General features: G+C 43.3%; 1 long non-coding RNA gene across 1 annotated transcript; it reads right to left on the reverse strand.

Moving 5' to 3' along the window:
• Positions 1–7,995: 7,995 nt before the first annotated feature.
• On the reverse strand, positions 7,996–18,342 carry LOC133625389 (uncharacterized). Its single transcript, XR_009818694.1, has 3 exons — positions 18,146–18,342; positions 13,071–13,439; positions 7,996–10,605 (listed from the first exon to the last, which is right to left on the reverse strand). It is a non-coding gene; the product is annotated as an uncharacterized LOC133625389 (long non-coding RNA).
• Positions 18,343–18,628: the final 286 nt, after the last annotated feature.

Here is an 18,628-nt window from a genome sequence, read left to right on the forward strand (position 1 = left end):
CCATATCACCTGCTTTATGCTCTTTTAATTCTCCAAGAAGCATCAGAATCTCATGTTAATGTTCTGGTTTTTGGAAAAGAGTAATTAGTCATGGCATACTGCCCAGTAATTCATGCATCTGAAATACAATTGCAAGATACAATCACTTTGCTTCCTTTCCTTAGGAAGGAATTACCAAGTTCTTTCCCTGAGTAGTAACATTTTCTATCAGTATTGGCCAACCTACACAACTTTATTTTTCAGCCTCGGTACACAGTAACAAACTAAGTGAAAGGAGGTTAGAGAAAGATTTTCAGCATCAGAGAAACGCTTGGTCTTTATCTCAAGAAGTACTCATGTATAGATGTTCCTTTTCCTATTTACGCTAAGCCCCACTAAAAATCCTAAGCACATGTCTTGCACAGAGCCCTTTGCTGAGAAATTCCATCTTTCACAGCCAGTTAAAACATGATGGCATAGAAACTAGGCAAAATTTGTTAAAAACATCTTTACAACAGACACTTCTTTACATTTTACCCAGCCTGCTGCCAGAAAGTGCTTCACCAAGCATAAAAATGAATACTACTTACCAACAATATTTAATAGTAGTCCCTCAAAAATTCACTTTTCCTGTCAAACATCACTGCACTAATTATGGGAACACTTTTCCCTCTTTAATAAATGATAGGGTTCATTACTTCAAAGAGTTCAGATCACACTCTAATTCACGAGCTGTGGTGCAAGTCATCAAAAAATGCTAAGAGCACACACTGCAGCATACCAAAGAAGCTGTAAAACTCAGGTCATTGGTACTATGTACCACATCTTGCAAAGGAGCTTGCAGAATACAAAATACACAACAAGCACGTGCCCTCAACGAGCAGGAACTAATTTGTATACTAAATGACTGGCTCTGAAAATATTCGTATTTACTGAAGGATTTCTTACCTCCAGCTTTCAGTATAAGTTAATCATGAATGTTACAGGGGTTTTACAGCATTATCATAACTACTAAAGCCACAGTCATCAATCAAGCCACTGTTATTGCACATCAATATAGAACCTAGTCCCTTCCCAGCGATACCCTGCTCTGTTTACTTCTGATTCCTACTTGTTTGAAGAAGTATGCAAAGTGTGATATATAGCACAGCAATAACAGGAAAACCAACAAGCTGGGGTACAAATCATTGCTGAAATACATACAGATATTATTGTGCTTACCTTTGATGACTCCATGTTTGAAAGCACTATGCACAGTTTGCAGCATTAGACCAATAATCATAAGTGATAAAAAGATCTCCCTTTACCAAGAGGATTAATATAACAACTCATTCTTCGCCTAGCCTGTGCTAGGGCTTGTGCCCACTCTTAGGCAGGGCTTAGCATTAGGCTCTGATGAGCTTAATTAGGTTCACATATATCCACCTCTCCAGCCTGTGCTGACATTTAAACCACAGCATACAAGTGTAGCCAGGAACAGGCTGATGCATTCCTCAGTTTTTAGCTTGAAGAAACATCTCTTACAGCCTGGCAAAGGCAAGTTACAGAGCTACAGAAAGCAGCAACAGGAATACAGTCCAAGCAATCCCTGTCTCCTAAAGAGTAACAAGTTGAAGACTGAAAAATATTCCACAGTACCACACACCACCTTAATTTTTGTATGGTTGGGCCTGGTTCTCAAAGTAGGGCACATACCTACCACAAAAGCATCCTTTTTACCTCCAAAAGCTTGCTCTCCTGTGGCTCTCGGCTAGCGACAAGGCATGAGAAGCACATCCTGTGCCCACCTCTTAGCCCTGCAACCCTTCCACCCACAACACAAAGCTCAGAAAAGTGGCCAAGAGGAGCCCTGACAAGGCTGTGCTCAATGCTACAGAGGATGAGAAGCAAGCCCTTAGAGTGACCTACCCTGGCAGTGGAGAAAGCTTCCTCTCCCTGGATGTGAGCATGAGAGGCGCTTGCTAAACTGGTCCAAAGGAGCTCTAGCTCAGTGCTGCAGAGGAAGGAAAAAAAAACCCAGGGACACTTGCTAGTTCATCTTGGGGAAAAAAGCCTTCCTCCCCTCAGCTGGAGGGCACAAGAGGCTACCTTGGTGGTACATGACAGCAGGCAGTAGCCCAGCCCAAATGAACCAAAGGAGCCCTGACACTTAAGCAGTCATGCTCAATGCTGCAGAGGAAGGCAAAAAACCCCTGGGGACCTGTGCCAATCTGCCCCAGGGGAAAATTCCTTCCTGACCCCAGCGCTGGCGATCGGCTACTCCCTGAGCATGTGAGCAGACCTGCCTCCTGGTCCCACGGGCTGCTCATGCCTCCCACGAGATGCACAAGCCCTCTTCTCCCTCAACCTGGAGCTATCTCTGGGGCTTCCTAGAGTGGCCAAATGCCCCAGGCCTGATTGATCTTGGGGGCAAGAACCCATCCCATGCCTGGCAGTGGGTGCTCCAAAGCATCAGGACCCCTATTGCTTACAGCTCCTGCTCCTCACTCCACAGGGGATGAGGATGGTGAGGTCTGCAATGCCCCTCAAGAAGGCAGTCCTGTGTTCTGGCTCCTGCTCTGCAGCTGAAGAAGATTTCTTGTCCCTCAGATGAGCTTTGGAGGTGGCGTGGCGTGGCGTGGCCTAGCCAGGAGCTGCTGCTGCTGCTGCTGCTGCTGCTGCTGCTGATGATGATGATGATGATGATGCTGCTGCTGCTGCTGCTGCTGCTGCAGAGAACCTCCAGCCGCTGGCTTGCCTTCCTCCCTCAACTCTATCAAGAGCTTCCTCTCAGGTAGCCACCCAGGCCAGATCTGGCAGCAGGACCTGGGAGGACCCCCTTTTATACTCTCCTGGGTGCTGTGATGTCATCATTCTCAGCTGATATCACTGCTGTTAGGGAACACATTAGTTGCCAGGTGTTGGCAATGTGATGTCCATCCTCAGGTAACATCACCGTTGTTAGGGAACACATTTGTTGCCAGGTACCAGCAGTGTTCTGTTCCACAAGAGTGGAATAGAGGAGGAGAATCATCTCCCTCAACATGCTGGCCACACTTTTTTTTGTGCAGCCCAGGATATAGTGTTTGTGCAGAGTGGGACTGTCTTTCTGGGCTGTGCCTACACACTGCCAGTTCATGTCCAATTTTTCAACCATCAGTATCTCCAAGTCCTTCTCCACAGAGTTGTTCTCAATCCACTCATCCCTCAGTCTGGATTGATGCTGGGGATTACCCTGACCCAGGTGCAGGACCTTGCACTTGGTTCTGTGGAACCTCAGGATGTTTGATGTTTTGACGTCAAGCCTGTAAAAGTCCCTGTGGATACCATCCCTTCCCTTTAGCAAATCAAAACATTAAAAATGGTTTGTTGCCTTTCACAGATGAAAGATGGTTTTGATCGAGTTCTAACCTTAAAAGCAATCAGCAGGATTTCTTTTACATATACTTAATTGTAGACAGTGGAAACTGTATTTAAACTCAGTCACCAACATAATAACATACATAGTGGAAAGAGACAACAGTGATAAGGTTGTTTTGAGAGCAGGAACATATTCTGTTAATCCATATACATAAACAATAACCTGAGACTTTTGAAGTTGTTTATAAAATACAAGGTATATCACATTTCGGTTGTACGTGTTGAAGGCATAAGGAAAATGTAATACATATGAACATCTTTCCTCGAGCTAGATACAAGCCTGTAGATATTCCCAAAAAGGTCATAAGAGTTTGGAGCATCTTAGGAAATGCTTCTTTACATTTCCAGTCTCCTTTCTCTTAAAAAAACCCAGCCTCACAACCAGGTTTTACATACAATGAACGTGTAGTAGGACAGCTGACAGCAAAGAAAAATCTCTGTGATTCAGTTTCCATCTTTCCCTCCCCACAAATACACAGACCTTCTAAATCAAACTGGTCAAATGATGCTTCAGGTTTTCTTATTTATTGACTGAGATGAATTCTGGATTCACAAGTTTCAGAAAGAAAATTGAAGTTTTCAGTGAACCTGCCACTTTAGTAGGTAAGAAACGTGTCATTTCAGCACACTCTCATGAGATAATATTCTATGAGCAGGGATCTCCAACAAACCCACCATTTTAACAACAATTCATAGGTAAACATTCATTAATAACAACAATGGGTGGATGGCTGAGTCCAAAGAGTGGTGGTGAACAGAGTTAAATGCAGTCGTTGGCCAGTTGCCAGTGGTGTTCCCCAGGGCTTGGTGTTGGAGCCTGTTCTATTTCATATCTTCATCAATGGTCTGGGCGAGGGATGGAGTGCAACCTCAGTCAGTTTGCAGATGACACCAAGCTGGGCAGGAGTGTTGGTTCGTGTGAGAGCAGAAGGGCTCTTCAGAGGGCCCTGGCCATCCTCCCCTGGAGCGATGCGCTGAGGGCAATAAGATGAGGGTCAACATGACTCAGAGATGGGTCTTGCCCTTGGGCCACAGCAACCCCAGACAGTGACACAGGCTGGGGCAGAGGGGCTGGAAAGCTGCCCAGAGGGAAAGGACCTGGTGGTGTAGGTCGATAGTGGTGAACGTGAGCCAGCAGTGTGCCCAGGTGGCCAAGAAAGCCAAGGGTGTCATGGCTGGTATCAGGAAGAGTGTTGCCAGCAGGTCCAGGGCAGGGATTGTCCCCATGTGCTGCAGCTCAAGGGCTGTGTTCAGTGTTGGACTCCTCACCCACTGCCAGAGGGACACTGAGAGGCTGGAGAGTGGCCAGAACAGGGCAGCAGAGCTGGGGAAAGGGCTGGAGCACAAGGATGCTGGGGAGGAGCTCAGAGAATGTGGGTGTTCAGCCTGGAGGAGGAGGCTGAGGGCTGACAGGAGCACTCTCTGACACTCCCTGACAGGAGGTTGTGGCCGGAGGGTGTCAGTCTCTGCTCCCAAGTAACAAGTGATACAATAAAAGGAAATGGCTTCAAGTTGCTTCAGGAGGAGTTTAAACTGGAGATGAAGAACAATTCCTTCCACAAAAGTGTTGTCCAACCCTGTCCCAGGCTGCCCAGGGCCATGGTGGAGTGCCCATCCCTGGAAGGATCCCATAAGCCACGGAGCTATGTGACACGGTTTAGTGGTGACTGTGGCAGCGCTGAGGGAATGGTTGGACTTGATCTTAAAGGTCTTTTCCAACCTAAAGGCTTCCATGATTCTGTGAAACACCCAGTTTGCAGGGGGCTGGCGATTAACCCAGGCAGCAGCAGGCAGAGGCTGCGGTGGGCTGAGGCAGCCCCGATGCCTGCTGAGGGTTGCTAAGCAACTCGAGCCTACTGCTGCCCCCAGGGCTTCAGCGCAGGCTGAGGGGCTTGGAGAAGCTGGAGGGGGATATTTCATCAGGCTATAGAGAAAGGGGAAAGGATATTTCATCAGGCTACGGAGAACTGGGCACGCATAGACATTATTGTAAATAAGCAGGGGGATGGGGACAGGAGCAACCACAGCGCGGCTCGGCTTCCTAATTCACAACATCCAGCGGGTAGCAGCTTTCTTGTGGGTTTTGGTGTGGGTTTTTTTAATGTAACTGACAAAATCTGGCAACAATGCACAGTGTAAAAAGTGACATTTTGACTCTAAGGGAGGAATTATTTGCAATTTGTTTTGAACAGAAGCTTAGTTCATGTCAGATGTGAACCTCCAGACAATCATTAGTTTAAACTGCCTGCTATGTGTTTAAAAATTTCAGTCAATTTAGAACTGATCTGAATTGCAAATGGGATGGTAATAAGCCATTAGGGAATAACATATCTCTCTTTTGCACTTGCAACCCTCTGCTTTAAGGGGCCGCAACTGCACTGAAATATGAAAATACCATTTTAGTCATGCGCGTTGACACCAAACATGGACATGTAGGAGGTCCAGACTCCAAAGTAGCACTCAGGAGGAGGATGAGGAGACCGACAGCCACCACAGGAGCAAAGAAAGGGGTGTAAGTTCTGCTTTGGACAAGAGGCAGCAGTCAGTTTTCCACGGAACAAATAGTATGACATGCTGATGGCACAGTAAAACGCAGGCCTGGAATCTGGCTAGCAGTAGGGTATTTTGATTTCTGAGGGTCTGAGGCATTTCTCATGCTCTGTGAAACCATTTTTGTGAACAACTGAGGGCTTTGCATCACCTAAGTTACCTGCATTTCCTCAAAATTAGCTAACAACCTTCTTTGATCAAATGAGTGAAAAGATACTTTCATGAGGACTCTGTAGTATACAGATCCATTAATTAATCAAGACAACATCTGCACAACTAAACCCAACAATACCATTTAGATGGCAGCATTAAGCATTGCATGTCCTATCCTAAATCTCTTTTCTCACTACAAACCATTATAAATTACCTACTGATGTTTTACAGGTGTGTCAAAGGAGGAAAGACTTTCTTCTACCTATTCTATAGCTACTCATGGGTAGCTATTACTGTACTTTTATGCTGCCTCACAAAATGATATACACCTTATAAAACCCATCTATTTCACGGTTTCTGCAGCTGAGGCTGACTTGATGTCTCACCATCCCCACTGATAAGCAACCTACTGTCTTCATTCAAGCAGATTCCCATGCAGCTGTGGCGAAGGGAGAAATGCAGACTTCTGATCTGCATCTGTAGAAGTTGAAGTTGGTACCTTAGCACCAAGCAATGCAGTAGATGTTCCCACACCACTGGATACTCCTGCAACCCTAGAGCTGACTCTGGGACTCTCTCCCCCAGAAGCTGTATGTCTAGATACAGTTCCTGGAGATTCGTTTTCTAGACAGCCTCTGTTGAGGGGAAGCTAGCCCAAAGACATCTGCAGCAGACCACAGAGACTCTGAAGGATCTCACCTCATGGGAGGTCCAGCTGACCCAGATGCTGCTGTGTTGGCAGACACAGTGGACTGAATTTCTGCACAACACGCCTTCGTTCTTAGGAGAGCATTAAAGTGGATATTCCATTAATTCCTTCATGGCACATGCACTCAGTCGCCTCTGCTTTTCAGAGATAACACCTTAGAATTGCTGACTGCAGGTGAATTTGGATATTACACCCCATCTCAGCTTTCCTAGAAGGTTCATGTCAGCTTCTGTCCAGCAGGCAATACACTGGGAAGGGGATTGCTTGCACAGTACATTTATTGAACTGCCATGCAGCGGAAAGGAAACGGGCAAGGTCAAAGTTAGACTGCTGAGCCAGAGGCTTTGCATAAGAAGCAGGGGAGCTAAGCAAGGAAAATGCAACTCGGGTAAAACCATGGGAGCAGATGAGTAGTACAAGAGCTTCATTAACCAGCTTCCCACCCAGGAGTGAAAAAAGGCTTCTCATTCTGAACTCCTCTGCCTCAAACTGTGCCTGCTAGCACACTCTAAACCAACCTTAACATGGGCTTATTCTATTGATAGAGTCTTCTGAACCTTGGTGTAAATATACATTATAATATACTCAGAAATGACTTATTCCACCTTGACATTTCAAAGAAATATTGTTGCATGAACATTAAAAACAAAGGGACAGAACATTTTCAAAACCTCGTGTAAAAAGGCTGCAGCAAAATGAATACGCTTCAGACAGGGAAAAGCTGAGTTATTGTTTTGGATTACTTCTTCAAGGACAAGTACACCTAAAACTCCTTGAGCATGCAAAATTTTCAGGCAATTCTGCACCAGCTGAGGTAAAAAATTCTGAACTCTTTATTTCCTGAGAACACAGCAGATTATTCATCTCCCTCAAAGCAACATGAAATAAATTAATCCTTTCCAATTATCCTAGCAAGGTATATTTAGGGTAACAATTCCCTACTTTCATACAGACATGTGTGGAGCTTCCACTCATTTTAGTGAGATAAAAGATGTTTCCAATTTGGATCTTTGAAAAGGTCTGACATTCGGTATTTATTATTACAGCGAAGATTAAGAACAGCCCTACTGAACTCTAATATTTAAAGGCTTATTCCTTTCAGAAGTGATATTATGGCACAGGACAATTAAAACACTCCCAGAAGTATATCTTTCAAGCAAAAAAAAAAAAAATTCCTGTGATAAATACAGAATTAAAGATGGCATTATATGTTAATTCAGATGGAAATGAAGCAGTTAAATACTTCCAAATCTAAACTCCAGCTACTTACAATTTCCCCAGCAATTTCTAAGTAAGACAAAGAAAAAGAACCTTCAAGCTTTCCTGTCACCACACTGGATTTAAACAAGACAGTGCACAGAATAAGATACTCAGAGTCCAGCGAAATATTTTAAGGGAAAAAAAAATAGAGAAGTCCTCTGCTCTCTCCTCCTTTTTTAGTGACTTCAGGCAGTTCTGTATTTTTATCCTTAGATGGGGCATTCAATATTCATTCCATCAATTCCTCTGGCTAAGTGTGTGATGCCAAAGTGTGTGTTATAAATGTGTTTTGTCTTACACACACAAATTGTTTAATTGTCATAAATGGGTCCTTGAATGCACAAGCTTCCCCTTCCACAGACACCTGCACAAACCAGCATCTTAAAGATATAGATTGTGTACGGAAACTTGAGATTTACCCATCTGCTCCATTCGTGTTTGAAAACTGACTTCCATGTAGAGGGGTTCTTATCCTTACTTGACATGTGGCACAGGCCAAAGATCTGCAGTTGTATTTACTGAAAGGAAACCAACACAAACAGGGGAGAGGAAAGATATGAGCGACTTGGGAGATGCGATTCCTTAGACTTCCAAGCATGTGTGTGTGTGACAGCCGTATACTCGCTCTGTCAGATATTTGGCCATCTAAGTATTACTTTTCACATGACATAGTCCTGGAAGCATGTAGTGTAAATTATCATATATCAGTTATGAGAAGACAGTCATGTAAATGGAATCTAAAAGGCAAACAATCATCTCTCAGCTGCAAGTGAACATAATCCAAACGCAGAGTCATGTTTTGCTTTGGTTCAAGAAGAATGCTACAGGAATCAAAGGCTCAGCCCTACATTCCCTGCCTTGTGTGGGTACTCCTATGGACTTCAGCAGGATGGTGAATGTAATGTGGCATAATCAGTCAACACCATATCTCCAAAGACCTGACTTACTTGAAAGAGAAATGAGGAAAATTTTGTTCTATGTGTTCCCAACCACCTTGTATCACACAACTGGGCCCCAGGTTTCAGCACAGAAACCAGAGTAAGTAAAAGCTGTTGCAATATAGAGCAGCTGATTCATGAGAGGAAAGCTCTATATACTTTGTCAGTGCAGAACTGTGTAAAGCGAGGAGCAGAATTCTCCTCTAAGAATAATTTCTCTCTCAATGCACCCTACAGATAAGCCCAAGATTGTCCGGCTCCACACAGAAATCTGATCTATATGCTTCACTAGGACTGGATGCATTGCCCATGTGCAAAGACAGGTTTAGGTGATCTTTAAATCAAGCCTTGAAAAAACACAATCCTTGAGGGCAGGTCCTTGTGGGGATCTTTTACATTGAAATAAGTTTTAATCAACACATCCAAGGTCCAAATTGTGAACATTCAGTTCTTGACTCTAAACCTTTCCATATTATAGATATGAAAGAGGTTTCCTAACTAAATGGTAGCACTTCTAGAAACGTCTTTGTGTGAAAATACCGACAGGCATTCGTTACATTTGAAGGGTTTCGTGTCCTTTTCCAAACAGAGGGCTTGTACAGATTCCCTCAAATTCTTCCTGAGAGCAGCAAATTCTTACCACAGCATCCCCTGAGGGAAGACAGAGAAGTTTTAGATCCACAGGCCCTCCCACCTCTTCCAGCGATGCTGATTTTGCAGTACCCAAATGAAAGTCCATCCAAGCTGCTTTGTGGTGTCCTGTTGCTGAGTCCCTGAATCTATGTTGCTGTAGTAGACAGAATCTGCTGGCCTTTCTATCAGCTGAAACTGAGTGTGGTATTGCATACAAGAGGTGATGTAGAAACACAGACCTGCACAAAGCCCAGCCTGGTTTCCACAAAAGAAAAATGGGAAACATCAAGGCAGCTGCCTCCTACAACCGCTGGCTGGATGCAGGAAGGGGAAAAAATCTGCATGAAGAGTGCCTCCCCCGTGCATATCTACAGAATTTAATCCAGCCCTTCGTTTCCCATCTTCCAAACACGGCTTCTACTCAGACAAAGAATGAGATGTAACAGAATGTATGTGGATATGAGAGAACATGTGCCTTAGGGCTAGGAACAGAGGGAGGTGAAGGTGTAACAAGCCCAGATGTGAAGGTGAAGACAGTGATGCACAGTGCGGCTTATCTCATGCAGACACAAGCCTAGAAGTCCACAAAGAGTGGAAATCCATTTCCTCAGAGCTTGAGGGGCCTACAGCAAACCATTCTCTAGCTGGGGTATGTCTGGCAAATAGAATACATGTAGGAAACTGGGAAATACTAGTTGAAATGCCAAGTGTTTCCAAGACGAGACATCCACTGGAGAGCCAATCCATCTACCTGTGCATCTATGTGCCTTATATGAGTCCAGAATATACTGTTCCCAGATATTAATTCTCACTTTGTCTTTAATAGCCTCACCGGGAGAGAACAGGCTTCATCCACAGAGCAGTAGTACAAAAGACGACCCATCTTCACGATTCAAGGAGGTAGATGATGTGAGAAGCACCAGGTAGGATGGACTTCAGTGAGGCAGTGGGCAAGCTGAAAGCCAACAGTAGGCAGGATCCTTCCTGTTGAAAACAAACTGAGAAAGATCAGCAGTTCGGAGGTAGCTATGGAGAGTACACTACCAGAGGAAAAGAAGATTGTGGGTTAACCTTAAACACATCTGTGCACTTTGCTGGCAACATAAGCCTGACACGCTCAATCAGGTGATTTCTGCAAGGTGGAATGCAGAAGCATAAATGTCTATCTGCAGGTATGGAGGCCATTAACATTAGAATTAGATATGCCATCTATACCCAGTGTGCATTATTTTACTCATCACCACATATTTATTCCTTTATCAGATCTTTTGTTTAAACGAGCTCCACTGAACACAAAAGACCCGACTAATTTGTTATGCAATAAATGTGTCCTTGTAGCCTTATTATTTCCTTAAACAGAAAAAAGAATGTGGTTAGATTAGCTGAAATGACAATTCGCTGCCTTACATTGGGTTCACTAGGTTACAGAGGGAAACGTTCACGCGCTCTCAAATGAAAGGGTTCAAGAAAATGACAGAAGGTATAGTTAATTAGTTGACTGGATTATTCAATCTCTGCATAAAAGCATGAGCTTTGCTTTAGCGAAGCAGCGAGCATTGACAGAAGTTAATGCCTTGGAGAGCCTTCTTTAAACACTTTAGGCTCTTGTCAAAATCATAATTGCATTCATATGAGATTTTCTGCATTTGGTATAACAGGGGATTGGTCTTTTTTTTCTTTGCTTTTTTTCACCTGGCAGGAGTTGCTTCAGCTAGAAAAGGGAGCAGCACAAAAAGGGAAGGAAGCACAAGTGGATGCCACGCATCAGGAGCAACGGTGTAGGTGCAAAACAACGTTACTCATCTCGAAGGCACTTACAGTGTGTGAGCGGGACGGAATAAATGACAAATGGAAAAACACAGACAGATGGAAGAACAAAGCAGCAGTGACACAGTTGGTCAGTGTGATAGGCAGCATTCTCAGCACATCCCTGGTCTGACAGCTGTCAACATTTTAATAAATTTCAGAGCAGAAGAGTGTTAGGAAAAGGCAGCTAAGGAAAATCACTTACAACAAAGTAAGGTGAGGCAAGCTGAAAATCTGAAACCTCTGCAATGTTTGGCCTTCCTGCTCTCAAACCCTTTACTTTTAAGGGAATAAAGAGAATAATGTGTCTTCCTGATGTCTGGATTCCCAGCACAACACACTTTCATTCACCAATGGTTTGAACTGGCTTAATGCAAGTGAAGAAATCCTTATTTTCACTTCAAATTCCCTCGCCTCTTAGAAAATTGATACAGCATCCCTATAAGGAGAAAGCTCCTTTTGCTCTGAACACGTTTACCATCTCCAGGCACGCCAAACATTTGCAGGGTGTCAGCTGTGAAGGAAACGTGAATATGTTCACATGATCAACAGCTGCACTGTGAAAATGCCTGTGGGGATGGGGAAACATTCTAGACCCCTACCCATCAGCTCTACACATTGTGAGGTGATTAAAAGACAGAACTTCAGAGCTCCCATGAAGATACAAGTTATTTAGGGAAGAAAAAAAAAGAGAGAAAACATTTTTTTGTGACATTTGGAAGGGATGAGATGATATTACTTCAGGATTCTTGTACAGCAAAGTATTGCTTTCTTTTCCCAGTACCCTTATTCCACGATTAATCTAAGCAGCAAATAATCCAACCTGGACTTTGAAAGAGTGGTATTATGACCCATAATGTTGTCTGAGCACCTAACAGTAATCCTTCAAGCTACATACATACAGTACAGTTTCCCCTAAAGCTTGTGACTGTTTCATGAGCAATTGCTTCATTTATTAAGCCACAGTTAGATATAACAGACTAGAACAAGGCTCCATCGGTTACCTCTCCCCTTTATATCCAGAACTGATTCATCAAACAATATTTGTAGTCAAATCATAGTTGCTTCAAATGCACTTTTAAATAGCACGTCACTGTTTGCAAAGGCTGAATGGAGAGAGTCACGCAGAACAAAAGTTTTGGATGAAGAACAAACACCTTGGGAAGTCCACTCTTGATCTAAAGCAGTGATAGGATGCCCTACAGAATAATACAGGCACTGGGGGATGGAGACAGGAAACTAAGAGAAGCAGAATTGTTCATAATGGGAGCTCCTCTTGTCTCCTAGGATTGAGCACCTTCAATGAATGGTTGCTTCCTCTCACTGGCCTTCCCCACTTCTGTTGTTTTGTTTCTGCCACTACCCTGCAGGCTCTTGCAAAAGGGTGTAATCTGCACCCTCTTTTAAAAACCACCGTATTAGTGAGGGCTCTGTTATTTCAAATAATTCAGGTTGCAGTCCTGCAAATGGCTTTTAAGTCAGAAAAGAAAACTTTAACCTTCCCTAAGCCTTTCACAGAAGACACAGAAGACTGTCAAGAAGACAGTCAGAAGGGAATTTGTCTCAATGTTACAAATAGCATGGCCTCTCCTAGAGGGTTCTATTAATAACAATAAAGTTTTTTGCTAAAAACACCAACTTACCTTCGCTGAGATAGAAGTAAGAGCATATTTCATCCTCACACCTCATTACTGACGTCCAGCCTCAAGAAATAAGTATAGCTCTTTGACCAAAAAGAAAAAATCAGCTAATTGCTCTTAAAGCTAGGAACATTGGAGAAGCTTGCTTTCATCTACAGAAATTAAGGTGACTGGAGACATTTGAAATAATTGCTTAGGTGTATTTCTGTCAGCAGGTGCAGAACATGAGCAGTTTCATCTTGAAGCCAATCTGCTTCACAAACTTCTGAGTGGGATCTTCACCTTTTCTTCCAAAGAAGACTTTTGACTCAGGAACCATCCTCAGGAACCAAACAAACAGGGCTTGTTTACTGTTGAGAAAGTGCCATTACCCTGTACAAGAGGGAAGATGACAGCAGCATAAATGCAGAAGTAATTAATGCAACGCTTTCAGACTTTGCAAAGGGAGGGTTTGGGGTGAATGGGTGTCGTTGCTGAGCTAACAGTGATGCTCTAGCAGTCTAATCATTGCTACTTGTTCTATGCATGGAGATGAGTAAAGTGAAATGAAACTATCTGACTCTGGAGAGAATACTGAACCTAAAATTTTAGACAGGAAGCTCAGGAAAAAGTTCAGAACAGCAAATCGAATACCTTCCATAAATCCAAAGCAGATTAAGTTAAAGTACAACTATGAAATATCAACCTCAGTCTTGATTTTATGGGATCTCCTGGAAACATCACAGACTCTCCAAACCACATCATGTTTCACCAGCTCATCTCTCCTCCCCCATCCTTTTCTTCAAGGGACTCTCTATAAAAGGGGAAGCTGAATGACAGAGAGTGCACTCAGAATCTAACCTTAAAATCAAATGACGAACCCTGACACCTTCAGCACTTTAAAATGACTTGTTATCTTTTAAAGCTGCTGCTGTAGTATTATTACAATGCAGCTTTTAATCAGATTCATGTCTGCCTCACGTCTCCCAGACACAACTGCATATCTACTGCAGCTTCATTTGAGCCCCACAGCATGAGTTATATCAAGGTACCAGGAATCACTGATCAAGTTCCCACGTACCTAGGACTCAGTTTTCAACTTCTGCTGTTTATATCAGATTCTTCTACATTCAGACTCTTTTTTCAGGGCTGTAAGCATTTTCCACAGTTCTCCATATTTCCTTCAGGATCCCTCACTTTGTCCCCATGGATGTGACACCTTCAGGTGTTCCTTCATCCCTTCTCCCTTGCAGTGCATTTTGCACTGGGTTTTATAGCCTCACTGACACTCAAACGGATGCAGTTCTTCTGCCTCCACAACTCACATGGAAGCTGAGCTCTTTTGTGGTCACTGGAGTGTGATGCTCTCTTAGCTGCACTCATCAGCATTTGTGGCCATGTAGTGTCTCACCAAACGCAGGGGAGCTCTCGCTAGCAGCCAGGTTTGTTCCAGCCTAAGCTCCTAAACCAACTCCTAGGAAACAGCCAAAGATACACACACATCCATGTTTCTCCACATGCATATGGGCCTTTTTTTCAGTTAAATCACTAACTGTAGTAGTTTGTGTTAATTCTAAAGGGAATGATTGCAGTCCAAACTTCAAGAGATCTCATTTCCATTTGAAACCTCTTCTGCTGAGCACAAATGATTGAGAACATCCTTTTCAACTTATGAACTTTTATTAGGTAATGTCTGGATGACTAACTGGCCCTGGTGGGGTTGGGGAAAACTGCTTACACCACTCTGGCTAATTAATATGTATGTCCTGACACATGTCCTCCAGAGTATATAAAGAAGGGGTAGTGGTCCATTCCAACATAGCCTTGAAGGATCATTAAGATTAACAGCTATTCATGAAGTACTGGCAAGTGCAATCAAAGAAGATGTGAATTATCATCTGTATTGGTTTTGAGGTGGAGAAAAAAAAAAAAAGGAGACCTCCCATAAACTCAGCTTAGAAGGATAAAAGAGGAAAAGAACGCCTTTGTTTAGCACAATATCTGAGACAAAAATAAACACTGCTGCAAATGCAGCCCCTCTGCAGACATACAGGAAACGTCACAGGCCCTCCAGAGGAAACAGTCAGAGGGTTTTATGACTTTTATTTTTAAACTGCCCTGGTTTTACTATTTTGATGTTCTCAAGCGTCCCTGAAAACTTACCTATGATAAAGAGGAGGGCTGTGAAGTGGGATGTGTGCTTTGGAGATGTTTGGAGGTGGTATCTGTTTCTCCATTTGGAGCCATTGCTCTTACCGTGCCAGTTTTTATTGACCCACTTACAGGGAGGGAAGAGGAACATGGAGGAAGGTGCTTCAGGAAGGACCATAAAAGGTGGCCTTTATAAAGCAGCATGTGTGCCAAGATCCTCTGAGGAGAATTAGGCATTAAAACTAGAGGAAGAAAATACCTTCTGGCCCTTCCAATACAGTAATGAAAAGAAACCACTTCTCCTTCACTCAAATATTTAAAATATTAAAACTCTGAATGTTCCCCAAATGGAATCTCATTATTCTCACAACCAGAGGCTAATTTCCCCAACTCTCTGAGAAACTGACACTCAGCAAGCCACTGAGTGGTTTTGCACTCTAAAAAGTAGGGCAACTAACGGGCAACAGATACCTTTTGCTGAGAGGATTTGCTGTTGCTTCTGCTCTCCAGTGCCAGTCAATGATTTCCACACAAACTCATCCACTAATTCCTGTAAACACTCAACTGAAAGCCCCGAGGAAAGGCACTGATGGATCTCTTTTCAGTGCTTTCAATGCAGATGCAGCCCTAACTCAGCCACAGGGTGGGCATTTTTTGATCCAGCATAGTAATCATTTATACATCGTCACATTAACGCAACTATTTGAGCACCTTAAAAGGTTGAGGTGTTACTCTCTGCATGGCTTTAGCTTGAAGGATTGAAAACTGACAGCAGCAGTGTTATTTGTTGGAAAAAGTATGCCAAAATCTGAGCAGTGCACAACAATGCCACACTGAAAGGTGATGTCCACCATTGACTCAGTGGTAACTTAGGGGGGAAAGAAAAGGTCACAGAATCCTAAGGGTTGGAAGGGACCTTGAAAGATCATCCAGTCCAACTCCCCTGCCAGAGCAGAAATCAATCTACATTCTTTGGAAAGACAGACAAAGGATGGGGAGGGGAAAGGAAGAAAGAAAGGATGACAAAGAAGAAGGAAAGTAATCGAATCTCTGACCCATCCTGTTTTCCTGGTGCATGTGTAACTTTAGGAAGCTGAACAGCTCACTGAGGGAACAGAGTGTTGGCTGGCTAAAGCCAGAGTCATCAGGCAATCTTCAGAGTTGGGCCTTATACTTTTAAAATATCCATGCAAGGGTGCTTTTGTCACAGTAGACATGCTTTTCAGTCTGTTTGAGATCAGGTGGGTACCACGAGCAGCAACGAGCAGGTGTATGATGCCAGTCAGCTAGGGATGGTTCAACGTGCCATCCTTCAGTAAAAAAACAGACCAGGTAATGCCCTGGCTGTGTTTTATCCTTTTAGAAACATATATCAATTGCTGCTGGAAATAGTCTCCTTCAAGTTAAGCCACTGTAAAATCCCTAACTTCACTATCTCGTCTGTACCACTGACTGATATGTCCTATTTACTCAAAGCCCAAAAAAGCTCCTGGTGGTATTTAAACTCTCTCAACCCATATGTCAATACAGGCCAGCAGTTGTGACTATGAGAGATGTGCTTGCTGGGGTATAATGTGCCTGCTCACTCACACAAAACCAAAGCAATTCAAATGTCTCCACCGCGACTCCTGACATCACGTCCACTATGGCAAGATCTGGGTCAGCTGTAAAAGCTGAGTCACATCACCAATCATCTTTGCCAGGCATAAAAACACTGACGCTCTTCAGACAATAGCAGCTCTGATTTCTCCTCTCAATAAACTGAAAGGACTGAAGAAAGCAAAGCATGATGCAGACAAGTTGCACTCTTCCATGAGACATCTATTGGGCAGCGCATATGGTTTGTTGTGAAAGCCATTTAGCCCTTTTTCTGGAGCAAACTCAGACATTGACAGGAGCAACACAATCATCTCAGGATATATTCTCAGAAGCAAGTCAACTAAACTCCTGAGTGTATATTAAACTTTAAATAGAACTATCTTAGACTCACTACTTTAGAAGATTTATTCATTCTTTCAAGTTGGGCACTTGTTCCTTCATGGAAAATGACTTTGCTGCTCTGTCATTAAACGTTTCACCTTCTCTTTCTGTTTTTGTTTAAATCTGCACATTCAAACAGCCTCGGCTTGACATCTCACTGAAATCTCCTTGCCATGGTTTAGAAAGTGATGGGCACCCACTCAGCCAGGCCATCATTAGCTCAAAAGTGGTGACTAGGATACTGTTCTACACAGAACATAAAATTTGTGCCCTGCTGGGACAAAAGTAATCACAGTCCAAATTTCCAGGATGAGATCTGATATTCCACATTTTTCCAAAGCAAAATAAATGTCCCTTTTTTATCCCCCAGTAAAGGGACATTCACTGTATTACTCCCAGCTCTAAGGGGACCCATGTCACACTGTGGTTATTTTTCCTGGGTTTTCTAAGAGAAGAGCATACCCTCTTTCTATGAAAAGAGAACCCTGACAGCACTACAAACACAGACAAGGGAACATGGATAATACAACCAAATATCACCCTGAAACAGAACAACTATCCCATAGTGTATATATCAAAATATGATGGAATTCCAGCATCTTCTGAGTCCAGGAGGTTTATTGAAAACATCTAGAGATTAAAAAGCTGGAGAGGTCGAGATGGAAGAGGGGTTTGATGTGACTTTTCAAGGAAAACCCCTAAAGGAGGACACCTCTCTGAGTCACAGTGTGGCTTAATGCTGTTAGATATTTTCTTACACTCTCAGGGACCAGCTTTTTCCCTTTGAAGAGTACCAAAGTAAGTTCTATCTGGTTTTAGGAGAACCAATTGTAAGTAGTCTCACAGTTATGACCAACTAGAAAACTCTGATCCATAACCCAGCCCAATGCTCACACCTCAGCAACATCCTGAGCTCCGGAAAAAACCTCACAGCAGATACAAGGAACAAAGAAATTTGCTGGACTCACTTTTATTTCCCATATGCTTCAAGCCCCACATATTCAGTGACCTGACACAGTGATCCTGCTGGGTCTCCAGTCGAGGTTAGTCAGCAGAGTTTCAGTGAGCTCATAGCCATGTGTCACCCTGCGCAATCTGAGGAGCCGCCGTGGTGCAGCCACAGAAATTTGGGCAAATCACTGCTTTCCAGGCAATTTTATCTCAATCATCCTTCTGAACTCTGGCTACAGAATTTTGTCTTTAACTTAAGCTTGGATTCCTGCAACATTAAAGAGCAGAATGCATCAAGTTAATTGGAAACAGTTTTGCCTCAACACATCCTGCATTTGTTCAAGGACTCGGAGAGAGGAAAAGCCCAGGCTTTGAAGCACTGTGACAACTTAAGATGAATTTCAGCATTACTTTTCCTACAGAATATAATTGAAAACATACTTCAGCACAGCCTCTAATCTAACTCTGGGTAGAAATGTGTTTCACCCACAAGACTGGAG

This window comes from Colius striatus, chromosome 4, assembly GCF_028858725.1.
Source record: "Colius striatus isolate bColStr4 chromosome 4, bColStr4.1.hap1, whole genome shotgun sequence".
Classification (NCBI taxonomy): Eukaryota; Metazoa; Chordata; class Aves; order Coliiformes; family Coliidae; genus Colius; species Colius striatus.